Source organism: Leuciscus leuciscus (genome assembly GCF_965113295.1).
Source record: "Leuciscus leuciscus genome assembly, chromosome: 4".
Taxonomy (NCBI): domain Eukaryota; kingdom Metazoa; phylum Chordata; class Actinopteri; order Cypriniformes; family Leuciscidae; genus Leuciscus; species Leuciscus leuciscus.
Genome location: NC_138728.1, coordinates 46,666,917 through 46,687,152, shown reverse-complemented (window position 1 = coordinate 46,687,152; position 20,236 = coordinate 46,666,917). Strand labels below are relative to the sequence as shown.

General features: G+C 36.5%; 1 long non-coding RNA gene across 1 annotated transcript in view; it reads left to right on the top strand.

The window, feature by feature from the left end:
• Positions 1-20,236, top strand: part of LOC309496565 — a 381,708-nt gene that overhangs the window by 122,683 nt on the left and 238,789 nt on the right. The window contains exon 2 of the long non-coding RNA XR_014205160.1: positions 4,287-5,401. This is a non-coding gene — a long non-coding RNA (uncharacterized lncRNA). The remainder of the gene's footprint in view (positions 1-4,286; positions 5,402-20,236) is intronic.

The window sequence follows — 20,236 nt, the reverse complement described above, 5'->3', positions numbered from 1 at the left end:
CTTTGTTTCCCCCCCCTGCTGTACTGAAAACCAAACGGTGACTTCAAAATCTGAGGTACCAAACCATAATTTTTGTGTACTGTTTCTCTTCCAATCTGTCTATTCTAAATGGTCTGTTACATCACTTTGAATTCCATAAAGCACGCTCAAAGTAAAATCAGAATATACCTATCACAGTGGTGAACAGTGCTGTTGACTGAAATGCTTTTTTTGAGCCGTGGCCCTTCATGTTGAGCTGTGCCATAAGATTGTTGGTCATCAGCCTGAAAGAAAGAGGGGAAGAAAGTGGTGGGAAACAGAGATGGAGAAAAGGTGATCAGTCACCTCCTCTACTCACACCTCCTCTACTTACACCTCCTTGGTGCAAAGTAGCAAAGAGGAGATGTGAGAAAGGATGAGTCAAGGTAACAGGCATTTCTTTTATTATCAGAAATCAAATCTTTTATGATTAAAGAAATGAATGCTTGATCGTACATACCTATCCAAAATCTTTGAACAGTCCCTGATGTTTTTGCCTCCAACTTTACTTAACTGGGTAATCTAAGAGGAAAAAAGTAAATATCATTATTACTATACAATATTGGTAACAAACATTTTCAGTCCTTGCATTAACCTAATCAGTTGAACTTAATTTTATTGGTTAGGACAAGTCCAAATGTGTTTGTAAATAGTGTTATAGTAAACACAGTTCTGTATTTTCAGTAAAGTAGAATTATGAGTATACTATTGTCATCATTGCATTGTGCATGAGGGACCAGGAACACAATTTAAACACATAAATTTAATATATTTATGTACAAAAATATTTACAGGTAAATTGTAGCTACTCACTAACACTAACTGTCACTAACACTTATTAAATATAATATGTATTATTATTATTGGTGGGGTTTCACTGTAAATAAAATAAAATAACAATGCTGCAAATATTGAAATAATTTTTGAGAAAAGCTAAATCAGTCATTCTAGGCCGCAATATAAAAATAAAAACAAAAACAAATCCAGGACTGATTAAATAAATTACATTATTACCGAAAGTAAGTACTTAGTGTTCATTGTTAGCACAATTTTTTTTTTTTTAAAGAAAAGAATAAGCAAACTGGTTAATAATTCTATTTTACCAGAACATCTCTCTCTTCATTATTTTGAAGCTTCTCCTCCAAGGTGTTCAGCTCCTCTATCAGCTCCATTCTTCTGATGTGGTACGAAGAATTATTAGGTTCTGCACTTCCAATCCTCTGGACCTCCTGCATGATCTCCACTAGCTTTTTGAGGACACATTTCTGGAATTCTAAAAAGTTAAAAACATTTGACAAGAATATTAATTATCAACTATATAATCAATAATAAATTCAAATGTCACTAGATTAAATTATTCATCTTGATATCAGTAATGGAATTTGACTAGTAAACATGTGGTTTACCAATTCTTGGTATCAAAACATTGGGAAATCACTTGTGGAAATACAAATATCAAAAATTAAATTTCAGATAGTAAAAACTGTAATTCTTAATAAATGTAATTGTTATTGTGTGGTTAATTATCACAATAGGATGCCATTCAAATTCAAATGGTCATATAAAGATAAATACAAAAACAGTATGCTTTATGCCTATCTACAAATATACAAGACAAAGTAATTACTTACTGGATGTGGGCATTGGAAATACATCCATGCTGTGGCCAGTTGGAGCCCTTGGTGTTTCTGAAATAAACATTTAAAACTCAGTTCATACCAAGAGAAAGAGAAAAAAATAGCTGCACTTCATATTGCATTTTCAAGATAGGAACTACAAACTAAACAGATGCACTTCTTTTGATTTGTATTTTAATTTTATACTTGGTCATGTTCTACTTGAAATTGTCCACCCCCCCAAAATCAGTTACACAACAATGTAATCTAATTAGTTACCATGTCTAGAATTTGTAATTTTTTTTTGCTCTGATGCTCTCAACTATTTTCAATGTAAGTCTATGGGGTGGTTGCTAGGGTGCTTTAACAGGTTGCTAAGGGTTTCAGGGTGGTTGCTAATGTATTCTGGGTGGTTGCTACACTCAAAAAAAAAATTGTCTAAACATAAGATTTATGTATTTGAATTGCATGTAAAATTCCCATGCATTTGGATTACATAGTTGTAACATAAACCAATCAATACTCTGAATGTGATTCATATTTTTAAGTCATATATAAATGAAACAGACAAGATTTATGTAATTGTATTAATAAACTGAATGTGATTTATATTTGTCAGTCATATGTAAATGAAACAGATAAGATTTATGTAATAGTACACAGAAAAACACCCATGTTAAATCAACACTGCTCAGTGTTCATATGTGTGCACACTACAGAGGTAAAGCAGTCTTGAAGTTAATGAGATCATTAAGTGATGATTGAGCATTAATTATGAACACCTGCTGTTAACAAGCAGAATCACTGAAGAACAGAGAAACACAAGAACTACAACTGACTTCAGCCACAGCCTTAGATGAAATCAACTGAAGAGAAAAGAAGACATTAAATCTGTGAAGATCTCAGCAGAGGAGGATTAAACAACTCCACAAACAGCATTACCAGCTTCACTTATTACTAACCAGACTGACTTTATTTCATTTCCGTTTGAATGAAAACAATAGGTGTATTTTAAAGTCACCATGATGGTGGTTAGCGTTTGCTTTAGTTGGGCTCTTGACCATTGACTCTTTATTATAACATTTTCTCTGGCTGCTATAATTATGTGTTTATAAAACACATTTGTTGCAGCGAAAAAGCCAAGAGAAAAAGAGATCAGGTGATGTTGGCTGTTTATTGATGAAGGTGTAATCATCATATTGTGGCCTGAATCACTTATCTTTTTCAGTGTCTAATGCTTTGATTATTGGGGTTATGTGATTTTGTTTTATTTATTATAGTAGCTGTGTGACCTGACAGCATTTAGATCCAACAGTTAATCAAATAATATAAAGAATTTTAAAAACATTTAGTGCATTAAACTTTCTCTTCTACATTATTACTTGGACATCAAGAATCAGTTTATGACTCTCAACAATAGTGACAATCAATGAAATGCTTCATTCTGTAGTGCATGCTGGGTACCACCAATCAAAACTCACCCATATCTCCCAGCATGCATTGCGGCATTAATAAATTATGCATCAGGATTTTTTGTATCTTTTGTCACCATTGTTGAGATTCATATGCTGTTCCTTGATGTCTGTGTGAGTCTGAGTAATGCCATAGATGAAAGGTTTTTGTGCACTAACTATAAAAAAAAAATAAAAAAAGTATATTGTTTGATAAACAACACTGTTAGATTTCATGCTGTAAAATCAAATGGCTTCTGTTATGAATAAAACAATATTAAAAAGCATTAGACACTGAACAAGATCAGCGAATGAGGCAATTACATGATGATGACTTTGTCGTCATCATCATCAATAAACAGCCAACATCACCTGATCTCTTTTTCTCATGGCTTTTTCGCTTCAACAAATGTGTTTTATAAACACATAATTATAGCAGCCAGAGAAAATGTTATATTAAAGAGTCAATGGTCAAGAGCCCAAGTAAAGCAAACGCTAACCACCATCATGGTGACTTTAAAATACAACTATTGTTTTCATTCAAACGGAAATGAAATAAAGTCAGTCTGGTTAGTAATAAGTGAAGCTGTAATGCTGTTTGTGGAGTTGTTTAATCCTCCTCTGCTGAGATCTTCACAGATTTAATGTCTTCTTTTCTCTTCAGTTGATTTCATCTAAGGCTGTGGCTGAAGTCAGTTGTAGTTCTTGTGTTTCTCTGTTCTTCAGTGATTCTGCTTGTTAACAGCAGGTGTTCATAATTAATGCTCAATCATCACTTAATGATCTCATTAACTTCAAGACTGCTTTACCTCTGTAGTGTGCACACATATGAACACTGAGCAGTGTTGATTTAACATGGGTGTTTTTCTGTGTACTATTACATAAATCTTATCTGTTTCATTTACATATGACTGACAAATATAAATCACATTCAGTTTATTAATACAATTACATAAATCTTGTCTGTTTCATTTATATATGACTTAAAAATATGAATCACATTCAGAGTATTGATTGGTTTATGTTACAACTATGTAATCCAAATGCATGGGAATTTTACATGCAATTCAAATACATAAATCTTATGTTTAGACACATTTTTTTTTTGAGTGTAGGTGGTTACTATGGTGTTCTGGCTGGTCACTATGGTGTTGCTAGATGGTAACTGTGGAGTTTTATAGAGTTCTTAACATGTTCTTAGTAGGGCTGGGCGGTATGACGGTATATATCGTTACCGCGGTAGAAAATGTCAACCGTAACAGATTTTTTCATTCCGTGATACCGCGACATGTAAATAAGTGGGCGTGGTTAACTCACATGCAGCGTGCGAGAGACTGAGACACTGAGATTTGTCAAAGAAACATGGAGAAAGCAGATCAAGAGGATCCACAAAGGAATTACGTTTTCTAAAGGGTTGTTGTTAAAGTGATATTTTTTTGGGGGAAAAGGCGCAGCAGTCTAGAACAGTGTGGCCCCCGTAGGCTTCAGTTTAGAGGAGTACACGATCGCAACGGGGAAAGCATGAAGCTTACTTGACAACAACAGAACAGTTCATATATCAATATCGTAACGAATAGAAATAACCTTAAATAATGTATAGTTATCATCTTTCTGTCTCTTATGTTTAGTTACTTATTAAACATGAAACTCGCATTCAGTATGACACGAGAGCGGTTGCCGTGGTAATGAACAACCTGCGAATGTGTAATCCTGTATCAATCTGAGGCAAAATTACTAAATATGCAGCGCGAGTTATATATTTCTAACTCCAAACAATTGGCCACTGAAACAGCTGATAAAATCTTGCTTCGATTCAATGCGTGATTACAACTTGTCACTCAAATTAACCGATCGCATTTTACTGATGCAAAAGACGCGCGCGTGCACACGCACTGAGAGGGAGCGCGGTGTGTCGGTGTTCACCGAGCTATGTAAAATAATGACGCAGTTACAAGGTATGTGTATAATTTACAATACTTAGTCAACACTAACAGTAGCTGCTGTTCAGTTTTCATACTGCTGTTCTCCTAGTCACTTATGAACTTGACGCTTCTGAACATCTCTTGGTTAAAGCTTAGGTGACGGGTTGCCAGATATCACAAAAATAACAAAACAAGCCCTTTAAAAGCAGACATGGCAAAAATGTACCGGGAAACCATTTAAACATAACTAGTATTTATCTATTCAGTTCAATATAAAATATTCAGATATTATAAACTGATTGATGAATGAGCAATAACATGAGATTGAAAAATTATTCAGCAACACTTTATTTAAAGTTGAATTGCACCTATGAGTTGTATTTAATATCAATAAGTTGGGGGCAGTTCATCTAAAAGTTGATGAGAGTGTTTTGTTTGCTATATTATAATTAAAAATAGTTTACCAAATAAATCATTTACCAAATAAAAGAAAAAGAAAATTCAAACAAAGTGAAGTACTTTTAATTTCTAAAGTATTTGGGTTTATTTATTATACAAAGCCTTTTTTGTCGATTTTTCGAGAACAACTACAACTATAAATAACTATATCGTGAAATATATCGTTACCGTGAAATAAAATTAGTCATACCGTGAAACCGAATTTTGGTCATACCGCCCACCCCTAGTTCTTAGCATGATTTAGCTAATCACTCAGCTAATCACAATTAGCATCTGAAGCTGTAGTGTCACTAGAGTGACTAGAGTCTTCTGTTGAGTCTAATGATGGTATCTGTAATTTTCACACACACACACACACACACACACACACACACACACACACACACACACACACACACACACACACACACACACACACACACACACACACACACACACACACACACAGCATGCTAAGGTACTTCTTGCCAACTATTTTATCTAACAAGTTAAATATCTTACCATGTCTAGAAGTAGAAGTGGAGTGCCTTCTATGGTGTGATCGAATGGATGAGTTTGATCGCTCCCTTATTGGGGTGGAATGCACTGTAACACAAACGTGAAATGTTTATGTTTATGAAATAAGAAAAAAATCTCATATGATAAAGACATTAACAATATGAGAAAAGTAGTACAATATAAACTCTCCAACATTGTTATAATTATATTTTTTTAAACATATGAACATTGGTGTTCCCATTTGTTGTTTATCATTTACAGTGCAATTATTGTTATAATAACATTATAGTAGTATAATAAATAATAATAATACAGTGTTATACGACATGCACAATAATATTACAGTGTCAAACAAATAAAAATAAAAACTCCTATTTCTTGCCAAAATTTTGATTTGATTATCTTACCATGTCTAAGAGTAGAAGTGGAGTGCCTTCTATGGTGTGATTGAATGGATGAGTTTGATCGCTCCCTTATTGGGGTGGAATGCACTGTAACACAAACAATTTCAATTTACAGTGCAATTATTCTTATAATAACATTATATAGTAGTATAATAAATAATAATAATACATTTGAACTGGATTTACGTTATGGTTTGTTAATACATTATGAGTTACTACATAGTTCAAATCCTCCTTTTTCAATCTGATATAAAGACAGTCTGCCACATGTAGGCGCATATCCTTTATGCAGTGGCGTCTGCATAGGTAGGCTATACACACACTATGTACCAATGGTTCTGCAACAATTTTATCTAACAAGCTGATTTTCTTACCATGTCTAGAAGTAGAAGTGGAGTGCCCTCTATCACTTCCATGGTGTGATCGACTGGAGGAGTTTGATCGCTCCCTTATTGGACTAGGGTTATCTTCAACATATGCAAACAAACAATTAACATCATAATCATCTCCATAATAACAGCACTTTTTCATGTGATGTTGCTTAGCTCACTTCCATAGCTTATCCCATCAGAACCATCCAAAAAGTGTAATGATTGTTACACACAAAGCTTAACATTACCTGGAATTTCAATTTCATCATCTTCTGAAGATGAATCTGGCAGCTGTTGGCTCTGAGTCAACTGGTCATTCTGATCCATGGATAATTCTGCAAGAAGATAAAAACTATCAAACAGGACCTTTTTAATCTGATGTGATTTGAAATTACTTATTTTTTTACTTTTATATTATACAGAGAACTTAAATAATGTGATTATTTACTGTCACTACAATAAGCAATACTGTTCTCTGTTCACTGGATTAAGCTAGCACTCTTGATTTACCTTCAGAAGTGGTGTGGACAATGGTAGCAGGAGTTCGGTTTTTCAGGAGTTCGGGAGGCTTTGGAAATGCCTGCAAATTCTTATCTGAAACAGTCAAAATGGTATTTATACATCACTATGTTGTGATAAACCTAAACTAAACAAAACTAAAATAACATAGAAAATCCTTATTTCTAATAGGTTTCGAGAAATGTATTCGCCCTCACTTGACTTGTTCTTGACTTTTGAGACATCATCTTCTGAGTTAAACGACCCTGCAATTATTACATCAGTAAGCCTTGTTTTTGCAAGTAAAAAAAACAAAACAAAATGAAGGGCTCGACATTAAGCCTTGACGTGCTTGTCCTTTGGACAAGTAAGTTGGTCATTCCCTTTGTAAAAAGTTGCTTGTCTGGGGAAAAATATAATTTATTCTGTAGCAACATTCTTAGAGTTCTAGAAATTAAATCTACATCTTTGTGATATTTACCCCAAGGACATTTTTTTTTTTTTTTTTACCTTTAACAGGAAACATTTTTCCCCTAATGTTGTAAAATATATGCTTCATCAATCCTAAATCAATACCTACACTGCAAAATTACAAAGACATTAAATAAAGTTTTGCGATTGTTCAAAATATATATATTTTTTCATATACAAATAAGAAATGCTGGGTGTGTGTGTGTGTGTGTGTGTGTGTGTGTGTGTGTGTGTGTGTGTGTGTGTGTGTGTGTGTGTGTGTGTGTGTGTGTGTGTGTGTGTGTGTGTGTGTGTGTGTGTGTGTGTTGGTCAATATTCGTTCAAATGGCTGATTCATTCAAGATTGAGGCAATTGTTTATGAATAGGTTATTGAATCGATTCGTTCAAAACGCTGAATCATTAAGCAATGAAACCCTCTGGTTGAGTGTTGCTGTGAGGTGCAGTTTGGTTCTACTGTGGTCTCTGTTTGAAACTTTTTTCGCTGCTGAAATAGAACAAAAGCAGTCAATATTGCGTCAAAAAAGTAAGTAGGCCTACTTATTTATTGAACTGTTGTACGAAATCAGTCACATTTTCAATCGTGATGGTATTCAGGAAAACGGCACTTGGTCGTGTAATGTTGCTTAACTGTAGCCTATCATATGCTAATAATATGTAATATGTTCATATATAGGCTACAAATATAAGAACTCCACATTTGGGATTTTTACCACAGTATGTTAACCCGTACTGTGTTAAAAACGCGGAGCGCTTTCAAAGGCCAATGAAAGCTACTGTCAGTTAAGTCCTATTCGGACACTAATTGTTTATCATGGGCTGGGCGGGCTCGTACGGTATTTTAAACATTTACAGGTAAATGTAAATCAGGTAAGTGATTTTATTGCCGCCCGAATCCATAATGTCAGTGTTTTTTCTCACACAACCCTCGTAAAAATCCCTGGCCAAATTGTTTTTTGACAAACAATGTTGTCAGTTTTTTGGTGGGAATTTAATTGCAAATCTGAATCCACATCTCTGAGTTTACAAGAAGAGATTCAAAATTCACTGTTTAAATCCTTTTTGATCACTACCGAGTACCGTATGATGTAGGGCTACACTTTTATTACTGAAATGCTGGAAAGTATTTACAAGAACGTTCACTATTTCATCGCAGCTCCACATCAGCGAACAAAAAATGGGAAAGAGATGAAAGCACGTAAAAAATTGTAAAAATGGTTATTGAGGCAGCAATTTATGATACAATTTTAAAATATGTAGGCTAGGCTATTATAGGCTATTATAGTTTGGATTATTTTTTATAATATCCCATGAGTCCTATAATGCAATTTCAACTATTTCTGAAGTGCTTCTTTTATAAAGAACAGCGCTTTCTCGCATAACTCAGTGAAGCAGCCCCTGCACGAGAGAATAGGCTAATTGATTCTCGAGCCCAATGATATCAACCAATTCAGCACCATCGCCACGGACAGCACCGGGTAACGTCGAAGCGGCTTACTAAGGTATAGTTCGGGGAACACGCCTAATGGTATACCTTTAATTAATTTATACCTTAAGAGGTTTCATAGCGCGCTAAGAAACAACGTTATCGGGAAACCGATACCAGTCTACTTGTCTGGTCGGGCATGTAAAATTCTCTTCCACTTGCCCCTTCAAAAAATCAACTCCCGGACAAGCAGACAAGCGTTATGTCGAGCCCTGTATGTATAAAATATTTTAGAGAACAATTATGCACTTACATTCCATATAATCGTCATGTTTCCTCTTTTTTACAACTCTCTTTTTATATGGCATAGTGGTGATATTTTCGTGGTCAGTTTGGGCTGATGACGTGTAATCATAAAGCTCACAGTCTTTCTCGTTTTCTACAAAATAAATCACCAAGTTAAATAGAAATGTACAGTAACCTGTATGTAAATAACGCAGAGAAATAATAACAACACCAAATTCAGTAGGTCATTATGTGTATTTGTACCTGATGTCATTTTTATTTTCACCAGCAGGAAAGTGAGCCAGTCCTCCATGGGGTTTAACTTTTTTTTATGGGCTGACTGCACCTGGGTCTTTGGCCATCTCACAATCTTCTCATCTTCAAGGATCCAGTTTTTTGGGATGACACCCTCAAAATGTTTGTCACCCTCAATCCAAACAGCCCTTGCAAAAACCATGTCTGAAACTACAAAAAAAAAAAAAAAAAAAAAAAAGAATGCTTCATTTTTCATTATATTTCATGCAACAAAGGGAAGATGGCATATCCTCCACAGTGTGGTAGACATACAGCTTTTGTTTTCAAGTCCTGGCTTTGTAGTAGTTGTGTTTTAGCTGTGCTGTAGGTACTGCTGACAAAAGCAATGTCTAGGAGTTTAGACTGGCAAGGCTTTTCAAATAGGTTGGAGGTCTGGTGATCTGGGATGACACTGCAAACTAATTTGCCATTTGTTTTTTTTTCAGTTACAAAAGCTACGCTGCCATCTTTGAGCAAAAAACAGCTGTCCCTCTGCTTTGCTGACACTGGCTGCATGCGAGTTTGCTTCTGTTTCGTATTTTTTTGTGTACGCTCCTTCTCTGCCATACGCTTTGCCACTTGCACCAAAGGGTTATGGCTGGTCTTGACAAGCTTCTTGATGGTTTTCAGATGGTTCTCAAAAGGGAAAGCAGATATTTCATTTAACGAACAATCAAAATGTGCAACATCTTCATGGAGGTGTTTTACGTTATGCACATTGTAGACAGTGAATTTATTTCCATAGACCTCAGCACTATTGATGACAAAGTGATTAAGGAGGTCTGCTGCATATGGTAGAAAGTGGTTTCTCCGCTCACGATCTGCAGAAAGAAGGATCGACATTCCAATCGTCAGGCAAAGGAAGTGGTGGTATAAATCCTGGTCCACAATTCCATGGAGTATCACTGGTCCAGTGTACAGCAGGAACTGCCGGAACTCGGTGGCTTTCCATCTATCCAACTCCTGAAGGGATCTGGGTTTCCTTGCCATCTCACTGGGCATTGAGTTCCTCAGCTTAATGAGTTCACTGGAGAGTTCAGCTCTCTGTCTCGGAGAGAGTCTACGAGGATTGGGGATCCTGCACAGGTAGTACAGGATGCGCCTCACAACCCCAAGACAAACAAGGTGCATGTAATCAAGAACAAAAGAGCCAACACATGGAATGCCTGCTCTGATCAGTGGTGTCTCCCCATTCTGGTGTTTTGCTCTGTAGGCCATCTGGCTGAACTTTTCATCTGTCCTGCTAGGGGATGTATCCTTGCTGTTGAACACTATTTTACCCAACCATTCACCCTCCTCTTCACACCTCTCACAGCTGTGGTATCCAGTGTGGTAGATTATGTTTTTCAAGAAAGCTCTTGCTGGAGCATCACAGATAAAGGCTTTTATGTGAACCTGTATGACATTTCCATTGTGTTGAATTCCATTTTCCCTGAGCCTCTTAATTTCTTCTACCAGGTCTTGGACATAGTCTTCCAATGGTGCAGGTTTTGTCATGCCACTAAACAGGCAGATGATAAAAGGCTCAAATCCATCAACCTTTGCCAGCATGGGCCAGAATTGAGCAGCACTAGATCTGAATAATGGCACACCATCAACATTAATGGTGACAGCAATGTGATCTGGTGAAGCTGGGCACTGAAGAAGTATGCACCGTATACCAGTTTCCAAACCATAATAGATGTATTCGCCGTTACATCTTGCCTGGCGTTCCACTACTTTTGGAGTACAAAGAAGTGTCCGTGAGTCCTTAGGCAGGTCATTGTGTCCATGATTACGTAGAACTTGGAGCAAGTCATTGAGTGATTTGTGTGATTGATTATTGGTCACTGCCCAATCTGCCAAGTCATTACATAGGTCCAATCTGTTTTCATCTAGGTCACCAGCTATTTCAGGTGCCTCCTCCATTACTTCATCTTCTGTGTCTGGACCTTCAACACTGTATCTTTCTCGATCCCTGCCATCATCCACAGCATCAAACTCGTCATAATCCAGATAGGACATGTCATCCATGAACTCTTCTTCCCTGTCATCCTCAGCTAGCTTCTTTACCATAGAATTGACCTTCCTCCAGTTTTTAAGATAATCTGAGGCCATTTTAACAATGCTACAGATGTCTGTAGAAAAAATAAATGATGACAGTTTTCATTTTTGGGTGAACTATCCTTTTAAGTGTAGACTCTAAAAAATGCTAGGTTGTTTCAACCCAACTATGGGTCAAATATGGACTAATCCAGCCGTTGGGTTACATTAAATTAAAAAAATTTAACCCACCGTTTGGGTTTGTCCATATTTGACTCAAAATTGGGTTAAGACAACCCAGCATTGTTTAGAGTGTACAGACCGCTGGGCTTGTCATTAAGCTTTGTCATGTGTTTGTCCTTCGGACAAGTAACTCGGTCATTCACTCAGAGTAAAAAAGCTTGTCTTGAAAAAAATAGGATTTGTTTGTTGTGTAAATCTAATTTATTTTTTATTACTATTATGGCATTAATTAGCCCACAAACTGAAAAACAGCGTACAGCCTCATGTCCACGTGTAAACGGAAAAAATCGAATTGAAAGCAAATACGGTCTGATTATGTTATCACGTCCGTGTGAAAGGTGCATTTGAACATGATAATACAATAAAATATAATTTATTTCTGTGATTAAAGCTGAATTTTCAGCATCATTACTCCAGTCTTCATTACATGATCATTTAGAAATCATTCTAATATGATGATTTGATGCTCAACAAATATTTATGATTATTATCAACATTTTATTATTATTGAGCTCACGGTCCCTATTATAATAGCCCTATTACTACATATAGCTATATAGAAAGTTACTTGAAATACTTGAAAAGCATATGAAATGTCTACTTTTAAACAAAACTATTCAAAACAGGAAACTCTCTACTTATGTAATCCGTAGTCATGCATTAATTTGAAGCGTCCGTAACACATTATTATAGTTGTTCAGAGCAAAGCAGTTGGATTAAATGTCGATCCTAATAAACATAAGCGTAATTTAGCTTTGCATATAAAGTTTCATGTTATTTGTATTTATAATTATTATAAACGTTATCTTTAAAATGCCATGGACGTGACAGTGCACTGAAGCGTTGTGACCTCTTAATTGTCTTCATTTCTGATACAGCACAATACAGTATATTGCACACCTAAATGGACAACTTAAAAAGGGTTTTGATCTTTAGGTAAAAACTTAATTTTTTCATGGTATGGATGACATTTGCATGGAATTGCCCGATACATTTTAATTGTCGACAATCAAAAATCGTGATATCGCACATGAAACTCATGAATACAAAAAGTCCATGAAAATGAAAGAACTAAATATTTGTAACAGTATGATTTCTGTGTGGGATGGAGGGGGGATGGTTCCCATTTATTTTGACTGTTACTATTTATAATTGTACAAAATTCAAAAAGTAGCCTAGTCAAAACACAAAACATCTAACAGAACATATGTTGTTTAATTTTTACGACATTGTGTACTTATTTTTTAAATGAACGAAATATCAGTCTTCATCTTTATAACAGAAGACATAATACAATACAGCAATCTTCAAGATACAGTAAATCTTCAAACTAATTTTGCCTGGGGCCCCCACTCAGTGTTGGTTTGCCTATTAGTTAGTAATACACTTTCAGCTAAAAGTGATTATAGAGATACCACCAGGGTATAATATTACACAAAAAATTGCATTCCCACTGTTCTCATTATAAGAAAAAATATGCAGCCAGAAGAGAGAAAGAAAAAAAAAACACTCCATCAGTTTTAATTTAATTAATTAATTATTTTATGTGTCATTTAATGGCAGAATAATATAACAAAAGATTGGAATAAATGTATACATTACATTTTACATAATTAAGAAAATATAAAAAAAATTGAATTTTTGCTCGCGTGCTAAGCCCGCGAATCTGGCCGAGGGTATATAAGCGGCTGTCTCGGTGCTTATCGCGCGCATTGCTTCCGGATACAGAGATGTGAGTATTCAAGTAGCCTAGCCTATGTAACCAATTGATTTAAATTACATTTACAACTGAAAATATGAATTATAAAACCACAAATATGACAATTAACAATATGACCAGAGTAAATAATACAATTAAGTTATATAGGATAGCCTGATGAGCCTGTGAGGGAATGTGAGCCTGATTGGTTTTCTCAACTAAGTTATTTTAACCACTAAAAATAAGTTATCTCATAAAAGTGAATATCAAGGAACATATTAAGATATGTAAAGGTTAATTGACTATCTTTTTCTTGTAAATGTACATCTTACAAGCGTCCTTATAGGCCTAACTTACAATCTTCCGTTAAATACCGTTAGATGTATGACGTCATTTGAGAGACGCGCTCGCGCTCTTTTAGTTAGAGTTTGTTTGCCATGTTAACGTTACTTTGGAGGAACAGTATTATTATTAGTAGGCTAGTAGTAGGGTTTCCAAGGGTCACAATCCTACAGATTTTAGGTTAGGCTACTAGGAAGCGATAGGTTAGGCTACTATAGGAAGCGATTGGCAGGAGAGTTTGATCAGGTTTGGAGCAAAACTCAGCAGGACTGATCGATTTTGTCCCCACCACTTTTTGAAACATCTTGCGGCAAGGATGTACCTAATAAAAATAAATAAAACATATCCATTTAACCAGCGGAGTTTTTTAAATCAAGAGTGCTCCTTGCCTGCTATAAGTGGCGCGCGGATACAGTGTTCTCAGTTGTGACACGCGCACAGTCCACACGGACACGCGCTTTAACGACGTTGCGGAGTCTTTCTATTCGTTCTGGTGAAATCACAAAACAAAACTCACAAAAACGTGTCCCTGCTTGACATACAACCACTGATGAACATATTCGGTTTTGAAGACAGAAAAAAAAAAACTATTCGAGTGCGGATTAACCCAGAATTTCTGACTCGCTTGCAAAAATTCTTCTCACATAGCCCATGAAAGCTCACAAACTACTTTTACAGTGAACATGTGGAGAAGCAATGCATTTATTTACATGAAAATGCTCGATACTAACAATGCTAATTACTAGCAACAAATTAAATCCAATGTATTTATTGGCATAATGCAGCATACATGAAACTTAAGGACTGTTACCAGGTTTGATAAATATATATTTTTCACTTCTTTGTTTTATTAGATTTTGGATTGTCTTCCTCTGCCTCATCAGTTTTAATTTCACGGTAAGTAGGCTATACTATTACTTAGCTGCTCTTAAATGTGTTGTCAGTAATATATGTTGTATATTTTATTTTTAAACTTACATTGAATATTTATATTTGGTCTTTTTTTTTTTTTTTGTGATGAGACAACTATCCATAGGATATTCATGTAGATTCAGAAATTAAGAGAACACTGCAAAGTTATTTATAGGTATGCTTTTGAGTAAAAATAATATTTTATTTTATTTTATTCTAAGCTACTGAAAACATTTCTCCCAAATTCCAAATAATCAAATTGTCATTTAGATAATTTTTTTTTGCAGATAATTGCAAACAAATATGCAGTGTTTTTAGATCTCAAATAATGCAAACAAAACAAATTCAACCCTAACCCTTACCCTTTTTTAAACTAGACAATACTAATGTTTTAACTTACAGTTCAGAAATCAATATTTTGTGGAATTCATCCCAGCTCATCCCAAACCTGCGTCCAAGCCCTCCACAGACTATCATCAAGACCTCACTTCAGCCCGTGAGCTCGCTCAGAGTCCGCTCCAGCCCATGAGCTCGCTCCAGCCCGTTAGCTCGCTCCAGAGTCCGCTCCAGCCCATGAGCTCGCTCCAGCCCGTGAGCTCGCTCCAGAGTCCGCTCCAGCCCGTGAGCTCGCTCCAGCCCGTGAGCTCGCTCCAGAGTCCGCTCCAGCCCGTGAGCTCGCTCCAGCCCGTGAGCTCGCTCCAGAGTCCGCTCCAGCCCGTGAGCTCGCTCCAGCCGGTGAGCTCGCTCCAGAGTCCGCTCCAGCCCGTGAGCTCGCTCCAGAGTCCGCTCCAGCCCGTGAGCTCGCTCCAGCCGGTGAGCTCGCTCCAGAGTCCGCTCCAGCCCGTGAGCTCGCTCCAGAGTCCGCTCCAGCCCGTGAGCTCGCTCCAGCCCATGAGCTCGCTCCAGCCCGTGAGCTCGCTCCAGCCCGTGAGCTCGCTCCAGAGTCCGCTCCAGCCCATGAGCTCGCTCCAGCCCGTGAGCTTGCTCCAGAGTCTGCTCCAGCCCGTGAGCTCGCTCCAGCCCGTGAGCTCGCTCCAGAGTCCGCTCCAGCCCGTGAGCTCGCTCCAGCCCGTGAGCTCGCTCCAGCCCGTTAGCTCGCTCCAGAGTCAGCTCCAGCCCATGAGCACATAGTTCCACCACTCTGTTATATTTTCAAAGTTACAATGACTTATTAGTAAAGTTTTATTTCTGTCAAATGAGGGATATATAGTTTTTAATATCTGTGTTGTGAAAATTTAGGATGCAATTTTATTTTATATATAGGCTATATATATATATATATATTTCTGCTTAAATACTGGATGCATGGAGGAATAGCCTATTCCGCGCTCAAGCTTTATATAGATATATTTCTCATGTATTTGAGGCTAGTATACGCTGTGTTTCTATTTATTTTTGAGACGCGCTCCAGTTCACGGAGACCATGAAAGCGCGCCCTGATTGTTTTATTTTATTTTACGAAAGCACAACGTTTTATTGTTATTGTGAGTTTACACAAATAAAAGTAGTTGCGACAGATGCATTATTCTTTTCTGTATGGACAGAAATGATGGAGTATTTTAAGTTGTTTCCACTGTTGATAGGAAAATCCAAGTGACGTCGCCGGCGCCTCCAAAATGTCATGCAGTGCGCGCTCCACATTCCGCACAAACACTTGGATTTGCACCTAATAATAGCGCACATTTATCTAGGTTAACGTTAGAGCGAGCGGCCATGCCAGACGGAGAAGTCCTTTTCATGTTTAACAAATCAAATCATGCATTTTCTACATACCTGCTGCGAGTAAGCGCTGCTCCAGTTTGAAAAAGGCGGCTGAGGCGAGCTGGTAACCGCATAACCAGCGTAACGAGAGAGGGGCCCCACTAAGGGGGATGCAGAGATGTTGCTGCGTCTTTATATTAACATTCCTGATTGTTTGAATTATCAGCCCTCGGGGGCCCCTTAAAATGCGGGGCCCCAGGCAATTGCCTGGCTTGCCTGCCCTATTGGGGCGCCATGGTGTGCTGGGACAGGTACCGAAGTTATGGCTGTAATGAAATAATTTAAGGCAAGGTGCAGCACACAAAGCATAAGAGATTTTGAAGAAAAAAGAAAAAGAAAAAAAGATTTGTCATGTTTTTTGTTGTTTTTCACCCTCCAAAAAACAGTTAGGCCAACTTACTTCAAACATAACCCAAATGGAGATGTTTAGCACTGTTCAATGACAATGTTCATTGCACCTTTTTGTAGCCTATAAAATGAATGTGAATTGGGGGTCAGTTGTCCCCCTTTGCTATCTTCATTTGTGTTCCTCATCTCCAAGTCATTTGGAACAAACATTAACAATAACAACATTATTTTAATTTCTCTGGTCGAATGTTCATAAGGATAAAGCAATTTCTTCACACATTGATTGTGTTACATAATGCGATTTTAATGGGATTTTGGCAATATTGCGATTAAACTTTCACTCGTGTAAACACAATACTCCGATCAAACTAATGTGATTAAGCTCATTCACATCTTGTATGTTCAATGTCTTTTTAATAACATCTTTAAAACATGCCTTTTAAATTTCTTGTAAATCTATTTTAAGTTGTGAATGCTTACTTGCCTTGCCATTTAAACATGTTAAAACAGTAATGCTTGAATAATTACACAGTTGTACAAGTTTTATTGACCATGTTTTTAATTTTGTGGAGCTGTTACTTTCCTGTTTAAATGGCATGCCGTTAAAACTGAAAATTGTTGTTATATTAAGTTGTAATTAAAGAACTTCTGAAACAAATTATATTGTGTATTTTCAAGTCACTGACGTTTGCCTACAGAACAACTGGCTCTTCTCCCTTTTACCTAAACTCATTACTTCAGACTTACGTGCCATCCAGAAACTTGCGCTCTGCAAGCGAACCCAGAGCTGCTGAGTCCATAGCACTTTCAAGAAACGGCTGAAGACGCTGCATCTATTTTTAAAAAGTGGGTGGGAACCCGCATCTTTTTCGGCAACACTTGATCCATTAATACTAATTATTTTCTATTCTATATCTATTAAAAAAAAAGTACATGTAAGCGTTAGATTAAACTGGGAAGGGTCATAGCACTTGCATATCTGTCCTATTGTTAGTTTCACTGCTTCTATTGTTCTCATTTGTAAGTCGTTTTTGGATAAAAGCGTCTGCTAAATTAATAAATGTAAATGTAAAAAATATTCTATAAATTGAAGAATATGTACTCTTTAATTACCATAGTGCAACACATTGTCAGGTTACACTTTGTTATCACCAGCATGGTGCAAAAGGACTATTAACTTAGATATCACAGCAACACATACTAATTTGTATCAGTACTGGATACAAATTTGTGTATAACTTAGAAGTTAATACTTGTTCATAACCACTTTAAGCAACGTCGTATTCTTTTTATTTTGATAATTTTATTTACGTCTTCAACAATGTTATTAAAATGTTCAGGCACTGAGACAAAAGGTTGATATCTTTGTGAGTATCATTCCTTTGGTTAAAGGAATTTCCCATGACAATCTCTTTGAAGTGAAGTTTCAGAATTAGCTTCACCCCGAAGCCATTTGCTTGTTGGTTGCAGCTGGTGTTGTTCCATGTTAAAATAATTTCCTTGTTTACAGTCTTGCTTCGTTATAGAATGAATCAGCGTTTTAATGAATATAAAAAAAACACTAAAAAACAACAACAACAATAAGGTTTAAATAAAAATGAATAAAATGTCATACAAAAAATAGTTATTAATCAAATAAATAGATTAAATGATTGAAATTGACAAGTACATCAGCAAACACTAATATGAAAAATTTTTTATTGAACAATAATAACCATTATATAACAACAAATAACAGTAATTAAAAATATATATTTTGGTGCCTACATTGCAATATGATTGTTCAGAAATAGGTGGACTTTTTTTTGGGCTAAATTTGGACCAAATCAGACGGACCAAACAAAGCCCAATTTTCAACGTCTATGTTTGGGCTAAATGAAGACTATGACGGGCCGACTTGATTTAGCCCAAAAAACAACGTCTTAATGACGTCTGGTGCTGGGTGGGTAGAGTCCAGGCATCAATGAAAAAGAAGATTTACGAGGTTGAAGTGAGTTAGCTCGGGACACGGGACACAGCACTGCGGCATTGTAAAAACACTCAATAATAACCAAAACACTAGCGAAAGCGGTAGGTAGGTAGAGAGGACCTGGACTTTGGACCCGGAAAGAGTATTATCGGAGAGTGGTTACGTCACGACTTAACAACCGAATAGGGGGGATTTTTTAACCCTTGAAGTTTAAGAAGCAGGGCAATTGTGTCTCATAATGTAGCAATTTAGTTTCCTAATTTCCTTCACCTGGTTACTGTGACAACGCACGTCCATCTCCACATTAGCTGTTCTTTCAATATAACTTTTTTTTATTATTATGAGTTGTTGATATAAAATTTATGATGAAGAATTTAAAATATTCTCACTGATAAAATTGAACCATCCTGCTCCTGCCGATCGACTGTCCTTGCACAGTTCATCTCCTACCCTATACACACCTGAAGCAACCAATGGGCTTTATCCACAGCTGCACTACTTCCTGAACTTCAGCCAGCTCTTTGTTTCCTGTCTGCCATAATTGGACAAACTGATTAATCCAGGTGTGCCTGACCTCAGTAACAATAATCAGACACACCTGGATTAATCAGTTTGGCCAATAATGGCAGACAGGAAACAAAGAGCTGGCTGAAGTTCAGGAAGTAGTGCAGCTGTGCATAAAGCCCATTAAGGTATTCAGGATCACATGAAAATTAAAGCAGGTGTGTTTGATTAGGGTTGGAGATGTCCAACAGTCGATCGGTAGGAGCAGGATTGGGCACCCCTGCGTGGAATCTATCTAATTATCCATCAAACTTTAAACTTCTAACCAATTTAAACTTCTAACTACTTTAAACTACTTTAAACTTATTTTAAAACTTATGAACACATACACTTATTAACTCATGAATTCATTACAAACTCTTAAACTCATTAATTAATAAACTCTGAACTCTTAGACTCGTTTAAACTTATAAACTCTAAATGTACTAGAATTCTACATTTATAACCTAGAGTGATTTATTTAAACTCATCTAAGTATCTAATATCTATCTATCTATCTATCTATCTATCTATCTATCTATCTATCTATCTATCTATAGAACAGCCTAGCAACCACCCAGAACACCCTAGCAACCACCCAAAAACCATAGCAACAACCTAGAAACACCATAGCAACCACCCAGAATACCCTAGCAAACGCCTAGCAACCACCCAGAATACCCTAG